Source organism: Ambystoma mexicanum, unplaced genomic scaffold (genome assembly GCF_040938575.1).
Source record: "Ambystoma mexicanum isolate Mex_15411 unplaced genomic scaffold, UKY_AmexF1_1 Mex_scaf84, whole genome shotgun sequence".
Lineage (NCBI taxonomy): Eukaryota > Metazoa > Chordata > Amphibia > Caudata > Ambystomatidae > Ambystoma > Ambystoma mexicanum.
This window is the reverse complement of record NW_027182504.1, coordinates 557,033-580,349: the sequence shown is the minus strand read 5'-3', so window position 1 is coordinate 580,349 and position 23,317 is coordinate 557,033. Positions and strand designations below refer to the sequence as shown.

The window sequence follows — 23,317 nt, the reverse complement described above, 5'->3', positions numbered from 1 at the left end:
GTTCAAGGAGTCCCTGTTCATAACCATATACCCTCTTCAATAGATCCTGTTAAAATGTTTTTCAACCCAATGCACTGTAAGAAACAATAGGATATATCATCATTTCATATAAAAAACAATGAACAATTGGGTTTAACTATGCTCTTAGCACAAAATCAACAAACTGCACTAGAGAAGCAGTTACGTTTTGCAGAATTTGAACATTTGACAAAAGTTTTTTTTTCCATGTTCCAAGATCTACGTGTGATACGAAATATATGAATTCTTGCAAAGGAAACCTCACTGTATTTTACCAAGACAGATAAAGGACATCTTTTGTACCCCTTATAGTTATAAGGAGGGTTTGGTGGCTGAAAATGCATTGCTTTGATGGTGATTGCATGTTGCTTCCACTTTGTACATATTACTGAATTAATATAGGTGGTCATTTCAGAATTGGGGGTATAGCTCCGTGGTAGAGCATTTGACTGCAGATCAAGAGGTCCCTAGTTCAAATCTGGGTGCCCCCTTGTCCAACTGTTTTACCTGTAGAAATATTTTTTAAATTGAAGAAAACATTTACAATCTTAGCATTTTATGTAATGAGCAACACATTTCTACATTTGAAATACTCCTGATCATCTCCTGAAACATAGGGTAAACACCATTAAGCTGTTTAGGATTTCTTCGTATGATACAAGCTGTGTTTTACATTCACCCAAGTTCTACTGGTGATATTATCAGTTTGAAATAGTCCATTGGAAGCGCATATGAATGTTATAAAACTGTGGCGGAAACCAATAATATGCCCTTAATGAAATGTATTAATTTGTACAGCTGACCAGAAGTGCACTGATGTCATTAGTTCTACAAGTTCCATACAGTCACCCACTCTATCACTTTTTTTAAAAAAGGGCAGTTTTCAGCATTCAAGGGTTTATGTGAGTGGTAGAGGGTAGGAGTGCAGTTCAGGAAGTCCCTGTTTCATAACCATATACCCTCTTCAATAGATCCTGTTAAAATGTTTTTCAACCCAATGCACTTTAAGAAACAATAAGATATATCATCATTTCATATACAAAACAATGAACAATTGGGTTTAACTATGCTCTTAGCACAAAATCAACAAACTGCACTAGAGAAGCAGTTACGTTTTGCAGAATTTGTGCATTTGACAACAGTTTTTTTTTCCATGTTCCAAGATCTACATGTGATACGAAATGTATACATTCTTGCACTGGAAACCTCACTGTATTTTACGAAGGCAGATAAAGGACATCTTTTGTACCCCATATACTTATAAGGAGGGTTTGGTGGCTGAAAATGCATTGCTTTGATGGTGATTGCATGTTGCTTGCACTTTGTACATATTACTACATTAATAAAGGTGAACATTTCAGACCTGGGGGTATATCTCAGTGGTAGAGCAATTGACTGCTGATCAAAAGGTCCCCAGTTCAAATCTGGGTGCCCCCTTGTCCAACTGTTTTACCTGTAGAAATATTTTTTTAATTAAATAAATTGAAGAACACATTTACAATCTTAGCATTTTATGAAATGAACAACACATTTCTACATTTGAAATACTCCTGATCATCTCCTGAAACATAGGGTAAACACCATGAAACTGTTTAGGATTTCTTCGTATGATACAAGCTGTGTTTTACATTCACCCAAGTTCTACTGGTGATATTATCAGTTTGAAATAGTCCATTGCAAGCTCATATGAATGTTATAAAACTGTGGCGGAAACCAATAATATGCCCTTAATGAAATGTATTAATTTGTACAGCTCCCCAGAAGTGCACTGATGTCATTAGTTCTACAAGTTTCATATAGTCATCCACTCTATCACTTTTTTTTTAAAAAGGGCAGTTTTCAGCATTCAAGGGTTTATGTCAGTGGTAGAGCGTAGGAGTGCAATTCAAGAAGTCCCTGTTTCATAACCATATACCCTCATCAATAGATCCTGTTAAAATGTTTTTCAACCCAATGCACTGTAAGAAACAATAGGATATATCATCATTTCATATAAAAAACAATGAACAATTGGGTTTAACTATGCTCTTAGCACAAAATCAACAAACTGCTGTAGAGAAGCAGTTACGTTTTGCAGAATTTGTGCATTTGACAAACGTTTTTTTTCCATGTTCCAAGATCTACATGTGATACGAAATGTATGAATTCTTGCAATGGAAACCTCACTGTATTTTACTAAGGCAGATAAAGGGGACATCCTTCGCACCCCATATCCTTATAAGGAGGGTTTGGTGGCTGAAAATGCATTGCTTTGATGGTGATTGCATGTTGCTTGCATTTGTATTTGTTTATAATGCGCAGACCATCAGGCCCGGGGGCATCAGGGCGCAATTTGTACAGGGTTGCAATAAAAGAACATACAGGGAGATAAATTACAAAAAAGTATAACAATACAGCATAATAAACAAACTTAAAAATTACATATCTTACACATGGTACAGTGACCCTAGGCTCTGCAGAGGAAGTATCCCTGAGGTAGTTGGGAAAGGTAGCAGACCGGAAATCATGCAGGGGAACAGGCGGGTTGGGTAAGTAGGACCGATGTCTGACACAGCTATTGCTGGTCAAAGAGCCAAGATTTGGCTTTGTACATATTACTGAATTAAAAAAGGTGAACATTTTAGAACTGCGGGTATAGCTTGGTGGTAGAGCATTTGACTGCAGATCAAGAGGTCCCTAGTTGAACTCTGGGTGTCCCCTGGTCCAACTGTTGTACCTGTAGAAATATTTTTTTTAATTAAATAAATTGAAGAAAACATACAATCTTAGCATTTTATGTAATGAGCAACACATTTCTACATTTGAAATACTCCTGATCATCTCCTGAAACATAGAGTAAACACCATTAAGCTGTTTCGGATTTCTTCGTATGATACAAGCTGTGTATTACATTAAGCCAAGTTCTACTGGTGATATTATCAGTTTGAAATAGTCCATTGGAAGCTTATATGAATGTTATGAAACTGTGGTGGAAACCAATAATATGCCCTTAATGAAATGTATTAATTTGTACAGCTGACCAGAAGTGCACTGATGTCATTAGTTCTACAAGTTCCATACAGTCACCCACTCTATCACTTTTTTAAAAAAGGGCAGTTTTCAGCATTCAAGGGTTTATGTGAGTGGTAGAGGGTAAGAGTGCAGTTCAAGAAGTCCCTGTTTCATAACCATATACCCTCTTCAATAGATCCTGTTAAAATGATTTTCAACCCAATGCACTGTAAGAAACAATAAGATATATCATCATTTCTTATACAAAACAATGAACAATTGGGTTTAACTATGCTCTTAGCACAAAATCAACAAACTGCACTAGAGAAGCAGTTACATTTTGCAGAATTTGTGCATTTGACAACAGTTTTTTTTTCCATGTTCCAAGATCTACATGTGATACGAAATGTATGAATTCTTGCACTGGAAACCTCACTGTATTTTACGAAGGCAGATAAAGAACATCTTTTGTACCCCTTATACTTATAAGGAGGGTTTGGTGGCTGAAAATGCATTGCTTTGATGGTGATTGCATGTTGCTTCCACTTTGTACATATTACTGAGTAAATAAAGGTGAACATTTCAGAACTGGGGATATAGCTCAGTGGTAGAGCATTTGACTGCAGATTCAGAGGTCCCTAGTTCAAATCTGGGTGCCCCCTTGTCCAACTGTTGTACCTGTAGAAATATTTTTTAATTAAATAAATTGAAGAAAACATACAATCTTAGCATTTTATGTAATGAGCAACACATTTCTACATTTGAAATACTCCTGATCATCTCCTGAAACATAGGGTAAACACCATTAAGCTGTTTCGGATTTCTTCTTATGATACAAGCTGTGTATTACATTCAGCCAAGTTCTACTGGTGATATTATCAGTTTGAAATAGTCCATTGGAAGCTTATATGAATGTTATGAAACTGTGGTGGAAACCAATAATATGCCCTTAATGAAACGTATTAATTTGTACAGCTGACCAGAAGTGCACTGATGTCATTAGTTCTACAAGTTCCATACAGTCACCCACTCTATCACTTTTTTAAAAAAGGGCAGTTTTCAGCATTCAAGGGTTTATGTGAGTGGTAGAGGGTAGGAGTGCAGTTCAAGAAGTCCCTGTTTCATAACCATATACCCTCTTCAATAGATCCTGTTAAAATGCTTTTCAACCCAATGCACTGTAAGAAACAATAAGATATATCATCATTTGTTATACAAAACAATGAACAATTGGGTTTAACTATGCTCTTAGCAAAAAATCAACAAACTGCAGTAGAGAAGCAGTTACGTTTTGCAGAATTTGTGCATTTGACAAAAGTTTTTTTTTCCATGTTCCAAGATCCACATGTGATACGAAATGTATGAATTCTTGCACTGGAAACCTCACTGTATTTTACGAAGGCAGATAAAGGACATCTTTTGTACCCCTTATACTTATAAGGAGGGTTTGGTGGCTGAAAATGCATTGCTTTGATGGTGATTGCATGTTGCTTCCACTTTGTACATATTACTGAGTAAATAAAGGTGAACATTTCAGGACTGGGGATATAGCTCAGTGGTAGAGCATTTGACTGCAGATTAAGAGGTCCCTAGTTCAAATCTGGGTGCCCCCTTGTCCAACTGTTTTACTTGTAGAAATATTTTTTTAATTAAATAAATTGAAGAAAACATTTACAATCTTAGCATTTTATGTAATGAGCAACACATTTCTACATTTGAAATACTCCTGATCATCTCCGGAAACATAGGGTAAACACCATTAAGCTGTTTCGGATTTCTTCATATGATACAAGCTGTGTATACATTCACCCAAGTTCTACTGGTGATATTATCAGTTTGAAATAGTCCATTGGAAGCGCATATGAATGTTATAAAACTGTGGTGGAAACCAATAATATGCCCTTAATGAAATGTATTAATTTGTACAGCTGACCAGAAGTGCACTGATGTCATTAGTTCTACAAGTTCCATACAGTCACTCACTCTATCACCTTTTTAAAAAGAGCAGTTTTCAGCATTCAAGGGTTTATGTCAGTGGTAGAGGGTAGGAGTGCAGTTCAAGGAGTCCCTGTTTCATAACCATATCCCCTCTTCAATAGATCCTGTTCAAATGTTTTTCAACCCAATGCACTGTAAGAAACAATAGGATATATCATCATTTCATATAAAAAAAACAATGAACAATTGGGTTTAACTATGCTCTTAGCACAAAATCAACAAACTGCAGTAGAGAAGCAGTTAAGTTTTGCAGAATGTGTGCATTTGACAAAAGTTTTTTTTTCCATGTTCCAAGATCTACATGTGATACGAAATGTATGAATTCTTGCATGGAAACCTCACTGTATTTTACCAAGGCAGATAAAGGACATCCTTCGCACCCCATATACTTATAAGGAGGGTTTGGTGGCTGAAAATGCATTGCTTTGATGGTGATTGCATGTTGCTTCCACTTTGTACATATTACTGAATTAATAAAGGTGAACATTTTAGAACGGGGAGTATAGCTCAGTGGTAGAGCATTTGACTGCAGATCAAGCGGTCCCTAGTTCAAATCTGGGTGCCCCCTTGTCCAACTGTTTTACCTGTAGAAATATTTTTTTAATTAAATAAATTGAAGTAAACATTTACAATCTTAGCATTTTATGTAATGAGCAACACATTTCTACATTTGAAATACTCCTGATCATCTTCGGAAACATAGGGTATACACCATTAAGCTGTTTCGGAATTCTTCGTATGATACAAGCTGTGTATTACATTCACCCAAGTTCTACTGGTGATATTATCAGTTTGAAATAGTCCATTGGAAGGGCATATGAATGTTATAAAACTGTGGTGGAAACCAATAATATGCCCTTAATGAAATGTATTAATTTGTACAGCTGCCCAGAAGTGCGCTGATGTCATTAGTTCTACAAGTTCCATACAGTCACCCATTCTATCACTTTTTTTAAAAAGGGCAGTTTTCAGCATTCAAAGGTTTATGTCAGTGGTAGAGCGTAGGAGTGCAGTTCAAGAAGTCCCTGTTTCATAACCATATACCCTCTTCAATAGATCCTGTTCAAATGTTTTTCAACCCAATGCACTGTAAGAGACAATAGGATATATTATCATTTCATATAAAAAAACAATGAACAATTGGGTTTAACTATGCTCTTAGCACAAAATCAACAAACTGCAGTAGAGAAGCAGTTACGTTTTGCAGAATTTGTGCATTTGACAAAAGTTTTTTTTTCCATGTTCCAAGATCCACATGTGATACGAAATGTATGAATTCTTGCACTGGAAACCTCACTGTATTTTACCAAGACAGATAAAGGACATCTTGTGTACCCCTTATAGTTATAAGGAGGGTTTGGTGGCTGAAAATGCATTGCTTTGATGGTGATTGCATGTTGCTTCCACATTGTACATATTACTGAATTTATATAGGTGAACAATTCAGAATTGGGGGGATAGCTCCGTGGTAGAGCATTTGACTGCAGATCAAGAGGTCCCTAGTTCAAATCTGGCTGCCCCTTTCTCCAACTGTTTTACCTGTAGAAATATGTTTTTAATTAAATAAATTGAAGAAAACATTTACAATCTTAGCATTTTATGTAATGTGCAACACATTTCTACATTTGAAATACTCCTGATCATCTCCTGAAACATAGGGTAAACACTATTAAGCTGTTTCGGATTTCTTTGTATGATACAAGCTATGTATTACATTCATCCAAGTTCTACTGGTCATATTATCAGTTTGAAATAGTCAATTGGAAGCTCATGTGAATGTTATAAAACTGTGGTGGAAACCAATAATATGCCCTTAACGAAATGTATTAATTTGTACAGCTGACCAGAAGTGCACTGATGTCATTAGTTCTACACGTTCCATACAGTCACCCACTCTATCACCTTTTTAAAAAAGGGCAGTTTTCAACATTCAAGGGTTTAACTCAGTGGTAGAGCGTAGGAGTGCAATTCAAGAAGTCCCTGTTTCATAACCATATACCCTTGTCAATAGATCCTGTTAAAATGTTTTTCAACCCAATGTACTGTAAGAAACAAAAGGATATATCATCATTTCATATAAAAAACAATGAGCAATTGGGTTTAACTATGCTCTTAGCACAAAATCAACAAACTGCAGTAGAGAAGCAGTTACGTTTTGCAGAATTTGTGCATTTGACAAAAGTTTTTTTCCATGTTCCAAGATCTACATGTGATATGAAATGTATGAATTCTTGCAATGGAAGCCTCACTGTATTTTACCAAGGCAGATAAAGGACATCTTTTGTGCCCCTTATACTTATAAGGAGGGTTTGGTGGCTGAAAATGCATTGCTTTGATGGTGATTGCTTGTTGCTTCCACTTTGTACATATTTTCTGAATGAATAAAGGTGAACATTTCAGAAATGGGGCTATAGCTCACGGGTAGAGGATTTCACTGCAGATTAAAAGGTCCCTAGTTCAAATCTGGGTGCCCCCTTGTCCAACTGTTTTACCTGTAGAAATATTTTTTTAACTAAATCAATTGAAGTAAACATTTACAATCTTAGCATTTTATGTAATGAGCAACACATTTCTACATTTGAAATACTCCTGATCAACACCAGAAACATAGGGTAAACACCATTAAGCTGTTTAGGATTTCTTCATATGATACAAGCTGTGTTTTACATTCACCCAAGTTCTACTGGTGATATGATCAGTTTGAAATAGTCCATTGGAAGCTCATATGAATGTTATAAAACTGTGGTGGAAACCAATAATATGCCCTTAATGAAATGTATTAATTTGTACAGCTGACCAGAAGTGCACTGATGTCATTAGTTCTACAAGTTCCATAGAGTCACCCACTCTATCACCTTTTTAAAAAAGGGCAGTTTTCAACATTGAAGGGTTTATGTCAGTGGTAGAGCGTAGGAGTGTAGTTCAAGAAGTCCCTGTTTCATAACCATATACCCTCTTCAATAGATCCTGTTAAAATGTATTTCAACCCAATGCACTGTAAGAAACAATAGGATATATCATCATTTCATTTACAAAACACTGAACAATTGGGTTTAACTATGTTCTTAGCACAAAATCAACAAACTGCAGTAGAGAAGCAGTTACATTTTGCAGAATTTGTGCATTTGACAAAAGATTTTTTTTCCATGTTCCAAGATCTACATGTGATATGAAATGCATGAATTCTTGCAATGGAAACTTCACTGTATTTTACCAAGGCAGATAAAAGACACCTTTTGTACCCCTTATACTTATAAGGAGGGTTTGGTGGCTGAAAATGCATTTCTTTGATGGTGATTGCATGCTGCTTCCACTTTGTACGTATTACTGAATAAATAAAGGTGAAAATGTCAGAAATGGGGGTGTAGCTCAGGGGTAGAGGATTTCACTGCAGATCAAAAGGTCCCTAGTTCAAATCTGGGTGCCCCCTTGTCCAACTGTTTTACCTGTAGAAATATTTTTTTAACTAAAAAAATTGAAGTAAACATTTACAATCTTAGCATTTTATGTAATTAGCAACGCATTTCTACATTTGAAATACTCCTGATCATCACCTGAAACATAGGGTAAACACCATTAAGCTGTTTAGGATTTCTTCATATGATACAAGCTGTGTTTTACATTCACCCAAGTTCTACTGGTGATATGATCAGTTTGAAATAGTCCATTGGAAGCTCATATGAATGTTATAAAACTGTGGTGGAAACCAATAATATGCCTTAAATGAAATGTAATCATTTGTACAGCTGACCAGAAGTGCACTGATATCATTAGTTCTACAAGTTCCATCGAGTCACCCACTCTATCACCTTTTTAAAAAAGGGCAGTTTTCAACATTGAAGGGTTTATGTCAGTGGTAGAGCGTAGGAGTGTAGTTCAAGAAGTCCCTGTTTCATAACCATATACCCTCTTCAATAGATCCTGTTAACATGTTTTTCAACCCAATGCACTGTAAGAAACAATAGGGTATATCATTATTTCATATACAAAACAATGAACGATTGGGTTTAAATATGCTCTTAGCACAAAATCAACAAACTGCAGTAGAGAAGCAGTTACATTTTGCAGAATTTGTGCATTTGACAAAAGATTTTTTTTCCATGTTCCAAGATCTACATGTGATACGAAATGTATGAATTCTTGCAATGGAAACCTCACTGTATTTTACCAAGGCAGATAAAGGACATCCTTCGCACCCCTTATACTTATAAGGAGGGTTTGGCGGCTGAACATGCATTGCTTTGATAGTGATTGCATGTTGCTTCCACTTTGTACATATTACTGAATAAATAAAGGTGAACAATTCAGAAATGGGGGTTAGCTCAGGGGTAGAGCATTTCACTGCAGATCAAAAGGTCCCTAGTTCAAATATGGGTGGCCCCTTGTCCAACTCTTTTACCTGTAGAAATATTTTTTTAACTAAAGAAATTTAAGTAAACATTTACAATCTTAGCATTTTATGTAATGAGCAACACATTTCTACATTTGAAATACTCCTGATCATCACCTGAAACATAGGGTAAACACCATTAAGCTGTTTAGGATTTCTTCATATGATACAAGCTGTGTTTTACATTCACCCAAGTTCTACTGGTGATATGATTAGTTTGAAATAGTCCATTGGAAGCTCATATGAATGTTATAAAACTGTGGTGGAAACCAATAATATGCCCTTAATGAAAAGTATTAATTTGTACAGCTGACCAGAAGTGCACTGATGTCATTAGTTCTACAAGTTTCATCGAGTCACCCACTCTATCACCTTTTTAAAAAAGGGCAGTTTTCAACATTGAAGGGTTTATGTCAGTGGTAGAGCGTAGGAGTGTAGTTCAAGAAGTCCCTGTTTCATAACCATATACCCTCTTCAATAGATCCTGTTAACATGTTTTTCAACCCAATGCACTGTAAGAAACAATAGGATATCATCATTTCATATACAAAACAATGAACGATTGGGTTTAAATGTGCTCTTAGCACAAAATCAACAAACTGCAGTAGAGAAGCAGTTACATTTTGCAGAATTTGTGCATTTGACAAAAGATTTTTTTTCCATGTTCCAAGATCTACATGTGATACGAAATGTATGAATTCTTGCAATGGAAACCTCACTGTATTTTACCAAGGCAGATAAAGGACATCCTTCGCACCCCTTATACTTAGAAGGAGGGTTTGGTGGCTTAACATGCATTGCTTTGATAGTGATTGCATGTTGCTTCCACTTTGTACATATTACTGAATAAATAAAGGTGAACAATTCAGAAATGGGGGTATAGCTCAGGGGTAGAGCATTTCACTACAAGTCAAACGGTCCCTAGCTCAAATATGGGTGCCCCCTTGTCCAACTGTTTTACCTGTAGAAATATTTTTTTAATTAAATAAATTGAAGTAAACATTTACAATCTTAGCATTTTATGTAATGAGCAACACATTTCTACATTTGAAATACTCCTGATCATCATCTGAAACATAGGGTAAACACCATTAAGCTGTTTAGGATTTCTTCATATGATAGAAGCTGTGTTTTACATTCACCCAAGTTCTACTGGTGATATGATCAGTTTGAAATAGTCCATTGGAAGCTCATATGAATGTTATAAAACTGTGGTGGAAACAAATAATATGCCTTAAATGAAATGTAATAATTTGTTCAGCTGACCAGAAGTGCACTGATGTCATTAGTTCTACAAGTTCCATCGAGTCACCCACTCTATCACCTTTTTAAAAAAGGGCAGTTTTCAACATTGAAGGGTTTATGTCAGTGGTAGAGCGTAGGAGTGTAGTTCAAGAAGTCCCTGTTTCATAACCATATACCCTCTTCAATAGATCCTGTTAAAATGTTTTTCAACCCAATGCACTGTAAGAAACAATAAGATATATCATCATTTAATATACAAAACAATGAACAATTGGGTTTAACTATGCTCTTAGCACAAAATCAACAAACTGCAGTAGAGAAGCAGTTACATTTTGCAGAATTTGTGCATTTGACAAAAGATTTTTTTTCCATGTTCCAAGATCTACATGTGATACGAAATGTATGAATTCTTGCAATGGAAACCTCACTGTATTTTACCAAGGCAGATAAAGGACATTTTGGTACCCCTTATACTTATAAGGAGGGTTTGGTGGCTGAAAATGCATTGCTTTGATGGTGATTGCATGTTGCTTGCACTTTGTACATATTACTGAATTAATAATGGTGAACTTTTTAGAACTGGGGATATATCTCAGTGGTAGAGCATTTGACTACAGATCAAGAGGTCCCTAGTTCAAATCTGCGTGTCCCTTGTTCAACTGTTTTACCTGTAGAAATTTTTTTGTATTAAATAAATTGAAGAAAACATTTACAATGTTAGCATTTTATGTAATGAGCAACACATTTCTACATTTGAAATACTCCTGATCATCTCCTGAGACATAGGGTAAACACCATGAAACTGTTTAGGATTTCTTCATATGATACAAGCTGTATTTTACATTCACCCAAGTTCTACTGGTGATATTATCAGTTTGAAATAGTCAATTGGAAGCTCATATGAATGTTATAAAACTGTGGTGGAAACCAATAATATGCCCTTAATGAACTGTATTAATTTGTACAGCTGACCAGAAGTGCACTGATGTGATTAGTTCTACAAGTTCCATACAGTCACCCACTTTATCACCTTTTTAAAAAAGAGCAGTTTTCAGCATTCAAGGGTTTAACTCAGTGGTAGAGCATAGGAATGCAGTTCAAGAAGTCCCTGTTTCATAACCATATACCCTCTTCAATAGATCCTGTTAAAATGTTTTTCAACCCAATGCACTGTAAGAAACAATAAGATATATCATCATTTCATATACAAAACAATGAACATTGGGTTTAACTATGCTCTTAGCACACAATCAACAAACTGCAGTAGAGAAGCAGCTACATTTTGCAGAATTTGTGCATTTGACAAAATATTTTTTTTCCATGTTCCAAGATCTACATGTGATACGAAATGTATGAATTCTTGCAATGGAAACCTCACTGTATTTTACCATGGCAGATAAAGGACATCCTTCGCACCCCATATACTTATAAGGAGGTTTTGGTGGCTGAAAATGCTTTGCTTTGATGGTGATTGCATGTTGCTTGCACTTTGTACATATTACTGAATTAATAAAGGTGAACATTTCAGTAATGGGGCTATAGCTCAGGGGTAGAGCATTTCACTGCAGATCAAGAGGTCCCTAATTCAAATCTGGGTGCCCCCTTGTCCAACTGTTTTACCTGTAGAAATATTTTTTAATTAAATAAATTGAAGTAAACATTTACAATCTTAGCATTTTATGTAATGAGCAACACATTTCTACATTTGAAATACTCCTGATTATCACCTGAAACATAGGGTAAACATCATTAAGCTGTTTAGGATTTCTGCATATGATACAAGCTGTGTTTTACATTCACCCAAGTTCTACTGGTGATATTATCAGTTTGAAATAGTCCATTGGAAGCTCATATGAATGTTATAAAACTGTGGTGGAAACCAATAATATGCCCTTAATGAAATGTATTAATTTGTACAGCTGACCAGAAGTGCAATGATGTCATTAGTTGTACAAGTTCCATACAGTCACCCACTCTATCACCTTTTTAAAAAAGGGCAGTTTTCAACATTCAAGGGTTTATGTCAGTGGTAGACCGTAGGAGTGCAGTTCAAGAAGTCCCTGTTTCATAAACATATACCCTTTTCAATAGATCATGTTAAAATGTTTTTCAACCCAATGCCCTGTAAGAAACAATAGGATATATCATCATTTCATATACAAAACAATGAACAATTGGGTTTAACTATGCTCTTAGCACAAAATCAACAAACTTCAGTAGAGAAGCAGTTACATTTTGCAGAATTTGTGCATTTGACAAAAGATTTTTTTTCCATGTTCCAAGATCTACATGTGATACGAAATGTATGAATTCTTGCAATGGAAACCTCACTGTATTTTACCAAGGCAGATAAAGGACATCTTGTGTACCCCATATAGTTATAAGGAGAGTTTGGTGGCTGAAAATGCATTGCTTTGATGGTGATTGCATATTGCTTCCACTTTGTACATAATACTGAATTAATATAAGTGAACATTTCAGAACTGGGGGTATAGCTCAGTGGTAGAGCATTTGACTGCGGATCAAGAGATCCCTAGTTCAAATCTGGGTGCTCCCTTGTCCAACTGTTTTACCTGTAGAAATATTGTTTTATTTAAATTGAAGAAAACATTTACAATCTTAGCATTTTATGTAATGAGAAACACATTTCTACATTTGAAATACTCCTGATCATCTCCTGAATCATAGGGTAAACACCATTAAGCTGTTTAGGATTTCTTCGTATGATACAAGCTGTGTATTCCATTCACCCAAGTTCTACTGGTGATATTATCAGTTTGAAATAGTCCATTGGAAGCTCATATGAATGTTATAAAACTGTGGTGGAAACCAATAATATGCCCTTAATGAAATGTATTAATTTGTACAGCTGACCAGAAGTGCACTGATGTCATTAGTTCTGCAAGTTCCATCCAGTCACCCACTCTATCCCTTTTTTAAAAAGGGCAGTTTTCAGCATTCAAGGGTTTATGTCAGTGGTGGAGGGTAGGAAACAGTTCAAGAAGTCCCTGTTTCATAACCATATACCCTCTTCAATAGATCATGTTAAAATGTTTTTCAACCCAATGAACTGTAAGAAAATATAAGATATATCATCATTTAATATACAAAACAATGAACAATTGGGTTTAGCTATGCTCTTAGCACAAAATCAACAAAATGCAGGAGAGAAGCAGTGACGTTTTGCAGAATTTGTGCATTTGACAAACGTTTTTTTTCCATGTTCCAAGATCTTCATGTGATACGAAATGTATGAATTCTTGCAATGGAAACCTCACTGTATTTTACCAAGGCAGATAAAGGACATATTTTGTACCCCTTATACTTATAAGGAGGGTTTGGTGGCTGAAAATGCATTGCTTTGATGGTGATTGCATGTTGCTTTAACTTTGTACATATTACTGAATTAATAAAGGTGGAAAATTCAGAACTGGGCATATAATTCAGTGGTAGAGCATTTGACTGCAGATCAAAAGGTCCCTAGTTGAAATCTGGGTGCCCCCTTGTCCAACTGTTTTACCTGTAGAAATATTTTTTTAATTAAATAAATTGAAGAAAACATTTACAATCTTAGCATTTTATGTAATGAGCAACACATTTCTACATTTGAAATACTCCTGATCATCTCCTGAAACATAGGGTAAACACCATGAAACTGTTTAGGATTTCTTCATATGATACAAGCTGTTTTTTACATTCACCCAAGTTCTACTGGTGATATTATCAGTTTGAAATGGTCAATTGGAAGCTCATATGAATGTTATAAAACTGTGGTGGAAACCAATAATATGCCCTTAATGAAATGTATTAATTTGGACAGCTGATCAGAAGTGCACTGATGTCATTAGTTCTACAAGTTCCATACAGTCACCCACTCTAACACCTTTTTCAAAAAGGGCAGTTTTCAGCATTCAAGGGTTTAACTCAGTGGTAGAGCATAGGAGAGCAGTTCAAGAAGTCCCTGTTTCATAACCATATACCCTCATCAATAGATCCTGTTAAAATGTTTTTCAACCCAATGCACTGTAAGAAACAATAGGATATATCATCATTTCATATAAAAAACAATGAACAATTGGGTTAAACTATACTCTTAGCACAAAATCAACAAACTGCAGTAGAGAAGCAGCTACATTTTGCAGAATTTGTGCATTTGACAAAAGATTTTTTTTCCATGTTCCAAGATCTACATGTGATACGAAATGTATGAATTCTTACAATGGAAACCTCACTGTATTTTACCAAGGCAGATAAAGGACATCCTTCGCACCCCATATACTTATAAGGAGGGTTTGGTGGCTGAAAATGCTTTGCTTTGATGGTGATTGCATGTTGCTTGCACTTTGTACATATTACTGAATTAATAAAGGTGAAGGTTTCAGAACTGGGGGTAAAGCTCAGTGGTAGAGCATTTGACTGCAGATCAAGAGGTCCCTAGTTCAAATCTGGGTGCCTCCTTGTTCAACTGTTTTACCTGTAGAAATATTTTTTTTATTAAATAAATTGAAGAAAACATTTACAATCTTAGCATTTTATATAATGAGCAACACCTTTCTACATTTGAAATACTCCTGATCATCTCCTGAAACATAGGGTAAACCCCTTGAAACTGTTTAGGATTTCTTCATATGATACAAGTTGTGTTTTACATTCACCCAAGTTCTACTGGTGATATTATAAGTTTGAAATAGTCCATTGGAAGCTCATATGAATGGTATAAAACTGTGGTGGAAACCAACAATATGCCCTTAATGAAATGTATTAATTTGTACAGCTGACCAGTAGTGCACTGATGTCATTACTTCTACAAGTTCCATACAGTTACCCACTCTATCACCTTTTTAAAAAAGGGCAGTTTTCAGAATTCAAGGGTTTAACTCAGTGGGAGAGCATAGGAGTGCAGTTCAAGAAGTCCCTGTTTCATAACCATATACCCTCGTCAATAGATCCTGTTAAAATGTTTTTCAACCCAATGCACTGTAAGAAACAATAGGATATATCATCATTTCATATAAAAAACAATGAACAATTGTGTTTAACTATACTCTTAGCACACAATCAACAAACTGCAGTAGAGAAGCAGTTACGTTTTGCAGAATTTGTGCATTTGACAAACGTTTTTTTTCCATGTTCCAAGATCTACATGTGATACGAAATGTATAAATTCTTGCAATGGAAACCTCACTGTATTTTACCAAGGCAGATAAAGGACATTTTGGTACCCCTTATACTTATAAGGAGGGTTTGGTGGCTGAAAATGCATTGCTTTGATGGTGATTGCATGTTGCTTGCACTTTGTACATATTACTTAATTAATAATGGTGAACTTTTTAGAACTGGGGATATATCTCAGTGGTAGAGCATTTGACTACAGATCAAGAGGTCCCTAGTTCAAATCTGCGTGTCCCTTGTTCAACTGTTTTACCTGTAGAAATTTTTTTGTATTAAATAAATTGAAGAAAACATTTACAATGTTAGCATTTTATGTAATGAGCAACACATTTCTACATTTGAAATACTCCTGATCATCTCCTGAAACATAGGGTAAACACCATGAAACTGTTTAGGATTTCTTCATATGATACAAGCTGTGTTTTACATTCACCCAAGTTCTACTGGTGATATTATCAGTTTGAAATGGTCAATTGGAAGCTCATATGAATGTTATAAAACTGTGGTGGAAACCAATAATATGCCCTTAATGAAATGTATTAATTTGTACAGCTGATCAGAAGTGCACTGATGTCATTAGTTCTACAAGTTCCATACAGTCACCCACTCTAACACCTTTTTCAAAAAGGGCAGTTTTCAGCATTCAAGGGTTTAACTCAGTGGTAGAGCATAGGAGAGCAGTTCAAGAAGTCCCTGTTTCATAACCATATACCCTCATCAATAGATCCTGTTAAAATGTTTTTCAACCCAATGCACTGTAAGAAACAATAGGATATATCATCATTTCATATAAAAAACAATGAACAATTGGGTTAAACTATACTCTTAGCACAAAATCAACAAACTGCAGTAGAGAAGCAGCTACATTTTGCAGAATTTGTGCATTTGACAAAAGATTTTTTTTCCATGTTCCAAGATCTACATGTGATACGAAATGTATGAATTCTTACAATGGAAACCTCACTGTATTTTACCAAGGCAGATAAAGGACATCCTTCGCACCCCATATACTTATAAGGAGGGTTTGGTGGCTGAAAATGCTTTGCTTTGATGGTGATTGCATGTTGCTTGCACTTTGTACATATTACTGAATTAATAAAGGTGAAGGTTTCAGAACTGGGGGTAAAGCTCAGTGGTAGAGCATTTGACTGCAGATCAAGAGGTCCCTAGTTCAAATCTGGGTGCCTCCTTGTTCAACTGTTTTACCTGTAGAAATATTTTTTTTATTAAATAAATTGAAGAAAACATTTACAATCTTAGCATTTTATATAATGAGCAACACCTTTCTACATTTGAAATACTCCTGATCATCTCCTGAAACATAGGGTAAACCCCTTGAAACTGTTTAGGATTTCTTCATATGATACAAGTTGTGTTTTACATTCACCCAAGTTCTACTGGTGATATTATAAGTTTGAAATAGTCCATTGGAAGCTCATATGAATGGTATAAAACTGTGGTGGAAACCAACAATATGCCCTTAATGAAATGTATTAATTTGTACAGCTGACCAGTAGTGCACTGATGTCATTACTTCTACAAGTTCCATACAGTTACCCACTCTATCACCTTTTTAAAAAAGGGCAGTTTTCAGAATTCAAGGGTTTAACTCAGTGGTAGAGCATAGGAGTGCAGTTCAAGAAGTCCCTGTTTCATAACCATATACCCTCGTCAATAGATCCTGTTAAAATGTTTTTCAACCCAATGCACTGTAAGAAACAATAGGATATATCATCATTTCATATAAAAAACAATGAACAATTGTGTTTAACTATACTCTTAGCACACAATCAACAAACTGCAGTAGAGAAGCAGTTACGTTTTGCAGAATTTGTGCATTTGACAAACGTTTTTTTTCCATGTTCCAAGATCTACATGTGATACGAAATGTATAAATTCTTGCAATGGAAACCTCACTGTATTTTACCAAGGCAGATAAAGGACATTTTGGTACCCCTTATACTTATAAGGAGGGTTTGGTGGCTGAAAATGCATTGCTTTGATGGTGATTGCATGTTGCTTGCACTTTGTACATATTACTGAATTAATAATGGTGAACTTTTTAGAACTGGGGATATATCTCAGTGGTAGAGCATTTGACTACAGATCAAGAGGTCCCTAGTTCAAATCTGCGTGTCCCTTGTTCAACTGTTTTACCTGTAGAAATTTTTTTGTATTAAATAAATTGAAGAAAACATTTACAATGTTAGCATTTTATGTAATGAGCAACACATTTCTACATTTGAAATACTCCTGATCATCTCCTGAGACATAGGGTAAACACCATGAAACTGTTTAGGATTTCTTCATATGATACAAGCTGTATTTTACATTCACCCAAGTTCTACTGGTGATATTATCAGTTTGAAATAGTCAATTGGAAGCTCATATGAATGTTATAAAACTGTGGTGGAAACCAATAATATGCCCTTAATGAACTGTATTAATTTGTAAAGCTGACCAGAAGTGCACTGATGTGATTAGTTCTACAAGTTCCATACAGTCACCCACTTTATCACCTTTTTAAAAAAGAGCAGTTTTCAACATTCAAGGGTTTAACTCAGTGGTAGAGCATAGGAATGCAGTTCAAGAAGTCCCTGTTTCATAACCATATACCCTCTTCAATAGATCCTGTTAAAATGTTTTTCAACCCAATGCACTGTAAGAAACAATAAGATATATCATCATTTCATATACAAAACAATGAACATTGGGTTTAACTATGCTCTTAGCACACAATCAACAAACTGCAGTAGAGAAGCAGCTACATTTTGCAGAATTTGTGCATTTGACAAAAGATTTTTTTTCCATGTTCCAAGATCTACATGTGATACGAAATGTATGAATTCTTGCAATGGAAACCTCACTGTATTTTACCATGGCAGATAAAGGACATCCTTCGCACCCCATATACTTATAAGGAGGTTTTGGTGGCTGAAAATGCTTTGCTTTGATGGTGATTGCATGTTGCTTGCACTTTGTACATATTACTGAATTAATAAAGGTGAACATTTCAGTAATGGGGCTATAGCTCAGGGGTAGAGCATTTCACTGCAGATCAAGAGGTCCCTAATTCAAATCTGGGTGCCCCCTTGTCCAACTGTTTTACCTGTAGAAATATTTTTTAATTAAATAAATTGAAGTAAACATTTACAATCTTAGCATTTTATGTAATGAGCAACACATTTCTACATTTGAAATACTCCTGATTATCACCTGAAACATAGGGTAAACATCATTAAGCTGTTTAGGATTTCTGCATATGATACAAGCTGTGTTTTACATTCACCCAAGTTCTACTGGTGATATTATCAGTTTGAAATAGTCCATTGGAAGCTCATATGAATGTTATAAAACTGTGGTGGAAACCAATAATATGCCCTTAATGAAATGTATTAATTTGTACAGCTGACCAGAAGTGCAATGATGTCATTAGTTGTACAAGTTCCATACAGTCACCCACTCTATCACCTTTTTAAAAAAGGGCAGTTTTCAACATTCAAGGGTTTATGTCAGTGGTAGACCGTAGGAGTGCAGTTCAAGAAGTCCCTGTTTCATAAACATATACCCTTTTCAATAGATCATGTTAAAATGTTTTTCAACCCAATGCCCTGTAAGAAACAATAGGATGTATCATCATTTCATATACAAAACAATGAACAATTGGGTTTAACTATGCTCTTAGCACAAAATCAACAAACTTCAGTAGAGAAGCAGTTACATTTTGCAGAATTTGTGCATTTGACAAAAGATTTTTTTTCCATGTTCCAAGATCTACATGTGATACGAAATGTATGAATTCTTGCAATGGAAACCTCACTGTATTTTACCAAGGCAGATAAAGGACATCTTGTGTACCCCATATAGTTATAAGGAGAGTTTGGTGGCTGAAAATGCATTGCTTTGATGGTGATTGCATATTGCTTCCACTTTGTACATAATACTGAATTAATATAAGTGAACATTTCAGAACTGGGGGTATAGCTCAGTGGTAGAGCATTTGACTGCAGATCAAGAGATCCCTAGTTCAAATCTGGGTGCTCCCTTGTCCAACTGTTTTACCTGTAGAAATATTGTTTTATTTAAATTGAAGAAAACATTTACAATCTTAGCATTTTATGTAATGAGAAACACATTTCTACATTTGAAATACTCCTGACCATCTCCTGAAACATAGGGTAAACACCATTAAGCTGTTTAGGATTTCTTCGTATGATACAAGCTGTGTATTCCATTCACCCAAGTTCTACTGGTGATATTATCAGTTTCAAATAGTCCATTGGAAGCTCATATGAATGTTATAAAACTGTGGTGGAAACCAATAATATGCCCTTAATGAAATGTATTAATTTGTACAGCTGACCAGAAGTGCACTGATGTCATTAGTTCTGCAAGTTCCATCCAGTCACCCACTCTATCCCTTTTTTAAAAAAGGGCAGTTTTCAGCATTCAAGGGTTTATGTCAGTGGTGGAGGGTAGGAAACAGTTCAAGAAGTCCCTGTTTCATAACCATATACCCTCTTCAATAGATCATGTTAAAATGTTTTTCAACCCAATGAACTGTAAGAAAATATAAGATATATCATCATTTAATATACAAAACAATGAACAATTGGGTTTAGCTATGCTCTTAGCACAAAATCAACAAAATGCAGGAGAGAAGCAGTGACGTTTTGCAGAATTTGTGCATTTGACAAACGTTTTTTTTCCATGTTCCAAGATCTTCATGTGATACGAAATGTATGAATTCTTGCAATGGAAACCTCACTGTATTTTACCAAGGCAGATAAAGGACATATTTTGTACCCCTTATACTTATAAGGAGGGTTTGGTGGCTGAAAATGCATTGCTTTGATGGTGATTGCATGTTGCTTTAACTTTGTACATATTACTGAATTAATAAAGGTGAAAAATTCAGAACTGGGCATATAATTCAGTGGTAGAGCATTTGACTGCAGATCAAAAGGTCCCTAGTTGAAATCTGGGTGCCCCCTTGTCCAACTGTTTTACCTGTAGAAATATTTTTTTAATTAAATAAATTGAAGAAACCATTTACAATCTTAGCATTTTATGTAATGAGCAACACATTTCTACATTTGAAATACTCCTGATCATCTCCTGAAACATAGGGTAAACAAACACCATTAAGCTGTTTAGGATTTCTTCATATGATGCAAGCTGTGTTTTACATTCACCCAAGTTCTATTGGTGATATTATCAGTTTGAAATAGTCCATTGGAAGCTCATATGAATGTTATAAAACTGTGGTGGAAACCAATAATATGCCCTTAATGAAATATATTAATTTGTAGAGCTGACCAGAAGTGCACTGATGTCATTAGTTCTACAAGTTCCATACAGTCACCCACTCTATCACCTTTTTTAAAAAGGGCAGTTTTCAGCATTCAAGGGTTTAACTCAGTGGTAGAGCGTACGAGTGCAGTTCAAGAAGTCCCTGTTTCATAACCATATACCCTCTTCAATAGATCCTGTTAAAATGTTTTTTAACCCAATGCACTGTAAGTAAAAATATGATATATCATCATTTCATATAAAAAACAATGAACAATTGGGTTTAACTATGCTCTTAGCACAAAATCAACAAACTGCAGTAGAGAAGCAGTTAGGTTTTGCAGAATTTGTGCATTTGACAAAAGTTTTCTTTCCATGTTCCAAGATCTACATGTGATAAGAAATGTATGAATTCTTGCAATGGAAACGTCACTGTATTTTACCAAGGCAGATAAAGGACATCTTGCGTACCCATTATAGTTATAAGGAGGGTTGGGTGGCTGAAAATGCATTGCTTTGATGGTGATTGCATGTTGCTTCCACTTTGTACATATTACTGAATAAATAAAGGTGAACATTTCAGAAATGGGGCTGTAGCTCAGGGGTAGAGCATTTCACTGCAGATCAAGAGGTCCCTAGTTCAAATCTGGGTGCCCCCTTGTCCAACTGATTTACCTGTAGAAATATTTTTTAAATAAATTGAAGAAAACATTTACAATCTTAGCATTTTATGTAATGAGAAACACATTTCTACATTTGAAATACTCCTGATCATCACCTGAAACATAGGGTAAACACCATTAAGCTGTTAGGATTTCTTAGTATGATACAAGCTGTGTTTTACATTCACCCAAGTTCTACTGGTGATATTATCAGTTTGAAATAGTCCATTGGAAGCTCATATGAATGTTATAAAACTGTGGTGGAAACCAATAATATGCCCTTAATGAAATGTATTAATTTGTACAGCTGACCAGAAGTGCACTGATGTCATTAGTTCTACAAGTTCCATACAGTCACCCACTCTATCACCTTTTTAAAAAAGGGCAGTTTTCAACATTCAAGGGTTTATGTCAGTGGTAGAGCGTAGGAGTGTAGTTCAAGAAGTCCCTGTTTCATACCCATATACCCTCTTCAACAGATCATGTTCTACTGTTTTTCAACCCAATGCACTGTAAGAAACAATAGGATATATCATCATTTCATATACAAAACAATGAACAATTGGGTTTAACTATGCTCTTAGCACAAAATCAACAAACTGCTGTAGAGAAGCAGTTACGTTTTGCAGAATTTGTGCATTTGACAAAAGTTTTTTTTCCATGTTCCAAGATCTACATGTGATACAAAATGTATGAATTCTTGCAATGGAAACCTCACTGTATTTTACCAAGGCAGATTAAGGTCATCATTTGTACCCCTTATACTTATAAGGAGGGTTTGGTGGCTGAAAATGCATTGCTTTGATGGTGATTGCATGTTGCTTCCACTTTGTACATATTTCTGAATAAATAAAGGTGAACATTTGAGAAATGGGGCTATAGCTCAGGGGTAGAGCATTTCACTGCAGGTCAAGAGGTCCCTAGTTCAAATTAGGGTTGTAACGGTATACCGGTACAAAAACCGTTGTCAATTTCATTTTGTGTAAATAACCGTTACCTTGTTTGTAACGGTAAACCGATTGAACTGTTGTTTTTGTTTTGCAAGTCTGCACTTCAATGAATGCATTGCAAATTGCATATAGGGCTGGGCTGGCTGTGTTGTTCACAGTGAACCTGGAGGAGGTGGAGTTTGCCCAGGCCCAGGCTTGGCTCGGCTGATGCATTGCAAATTGCATATAGGGCTGGGCTGGCTGTGTTGTTCACAGTGAATCTGGAGGAGGTGGAGTTTGCCCATGCTGGGCTGGCAACAGTGAGCCTGGAGGAGGTGGAGTTTGCCCAGGCCCGGGCCCAGGCTAGGCTAGGCTGGGCTGGCTTCAGCAAGCCTGGGAGTAGAGGAGGTGGAGTTTGCCCAGGCTGGGCTGGCAACAGTGAGCCTGGAGGAGGTGGAGTTTGCCCGGGCCCGGGCCAAGGCTGGGCTGGGCTGGCTCCAGTGAGCCTGGAGGAGGTGGAGTTTTCCTGGGCTGGAACATTCCGGAATCAATGCACGTGTCACTGTCAGAGACAGTTGAGGCTCCGTTTATGCTCCATATAAACCCTGCTGTCACACTTC

The 23,317-nt window shown here is 35.9% G+C and overlaps 5 non-coding genes across 5 annotated transcripts; all 5 read left to right on the top strand.

The window, feature by feature from the left end:
* The first annotated feature begins 1,383 nt into the window (after positions 1–1,383).
* Positions 1,384–1,455, top strand: TRNAS-GCU (transfer RNA serine (anticodon GCU)). Its single transcript has one exon. It is a non-coding gene; the product is annotated as a tRNA-Ser (tRNA).
* Positions 1,456–4,550: 3,095 nt separating this feature from the next.
* TRNAC-GCA (transfer RNA cysteine (anticodon GCA)) lies at positions 4,551–4,622 on the top strand. Its single transcript has one exon. It is a non-coding gene; the product is annotated as a tRNA-Cys (tRNA).
* An 881-nt stretch (positions 4,623–5,503) lies between these two features.
* Positions 5,504–5,575, top strand: TRNAC-GCA (transfer RNA cysteine (anticodon GCA)). The gene has a single exon. It is a non-coding gene; the product is annotated as a tRNA-Cys (tRNA).
* A 7,552-nt stretch (positions 5,576–13,127) lies between these two features.
* TRNAR-GCG (transfer RNA arginine (anticodon GCG)) lies at positions 13,128–13,199 on the top strand. The gene has a single exon. It is a non-coding gene; the product is annotated as a tRNA-Arg (tRNA).
* Positions 13,200–19,788: 6,589 nt separating this feature from the next.
* On the top strand, positions 19,789–19,860 carry TRNAC-GCA (transfer RNA cysteine (anticodon GCA)). The gene has a single exon. It is a non-coding gene; the product is annotated as a tRNA-Cys (tRNA).
* Positions 19,861–23,317: the final 3,457 nt, after the last annotated feature.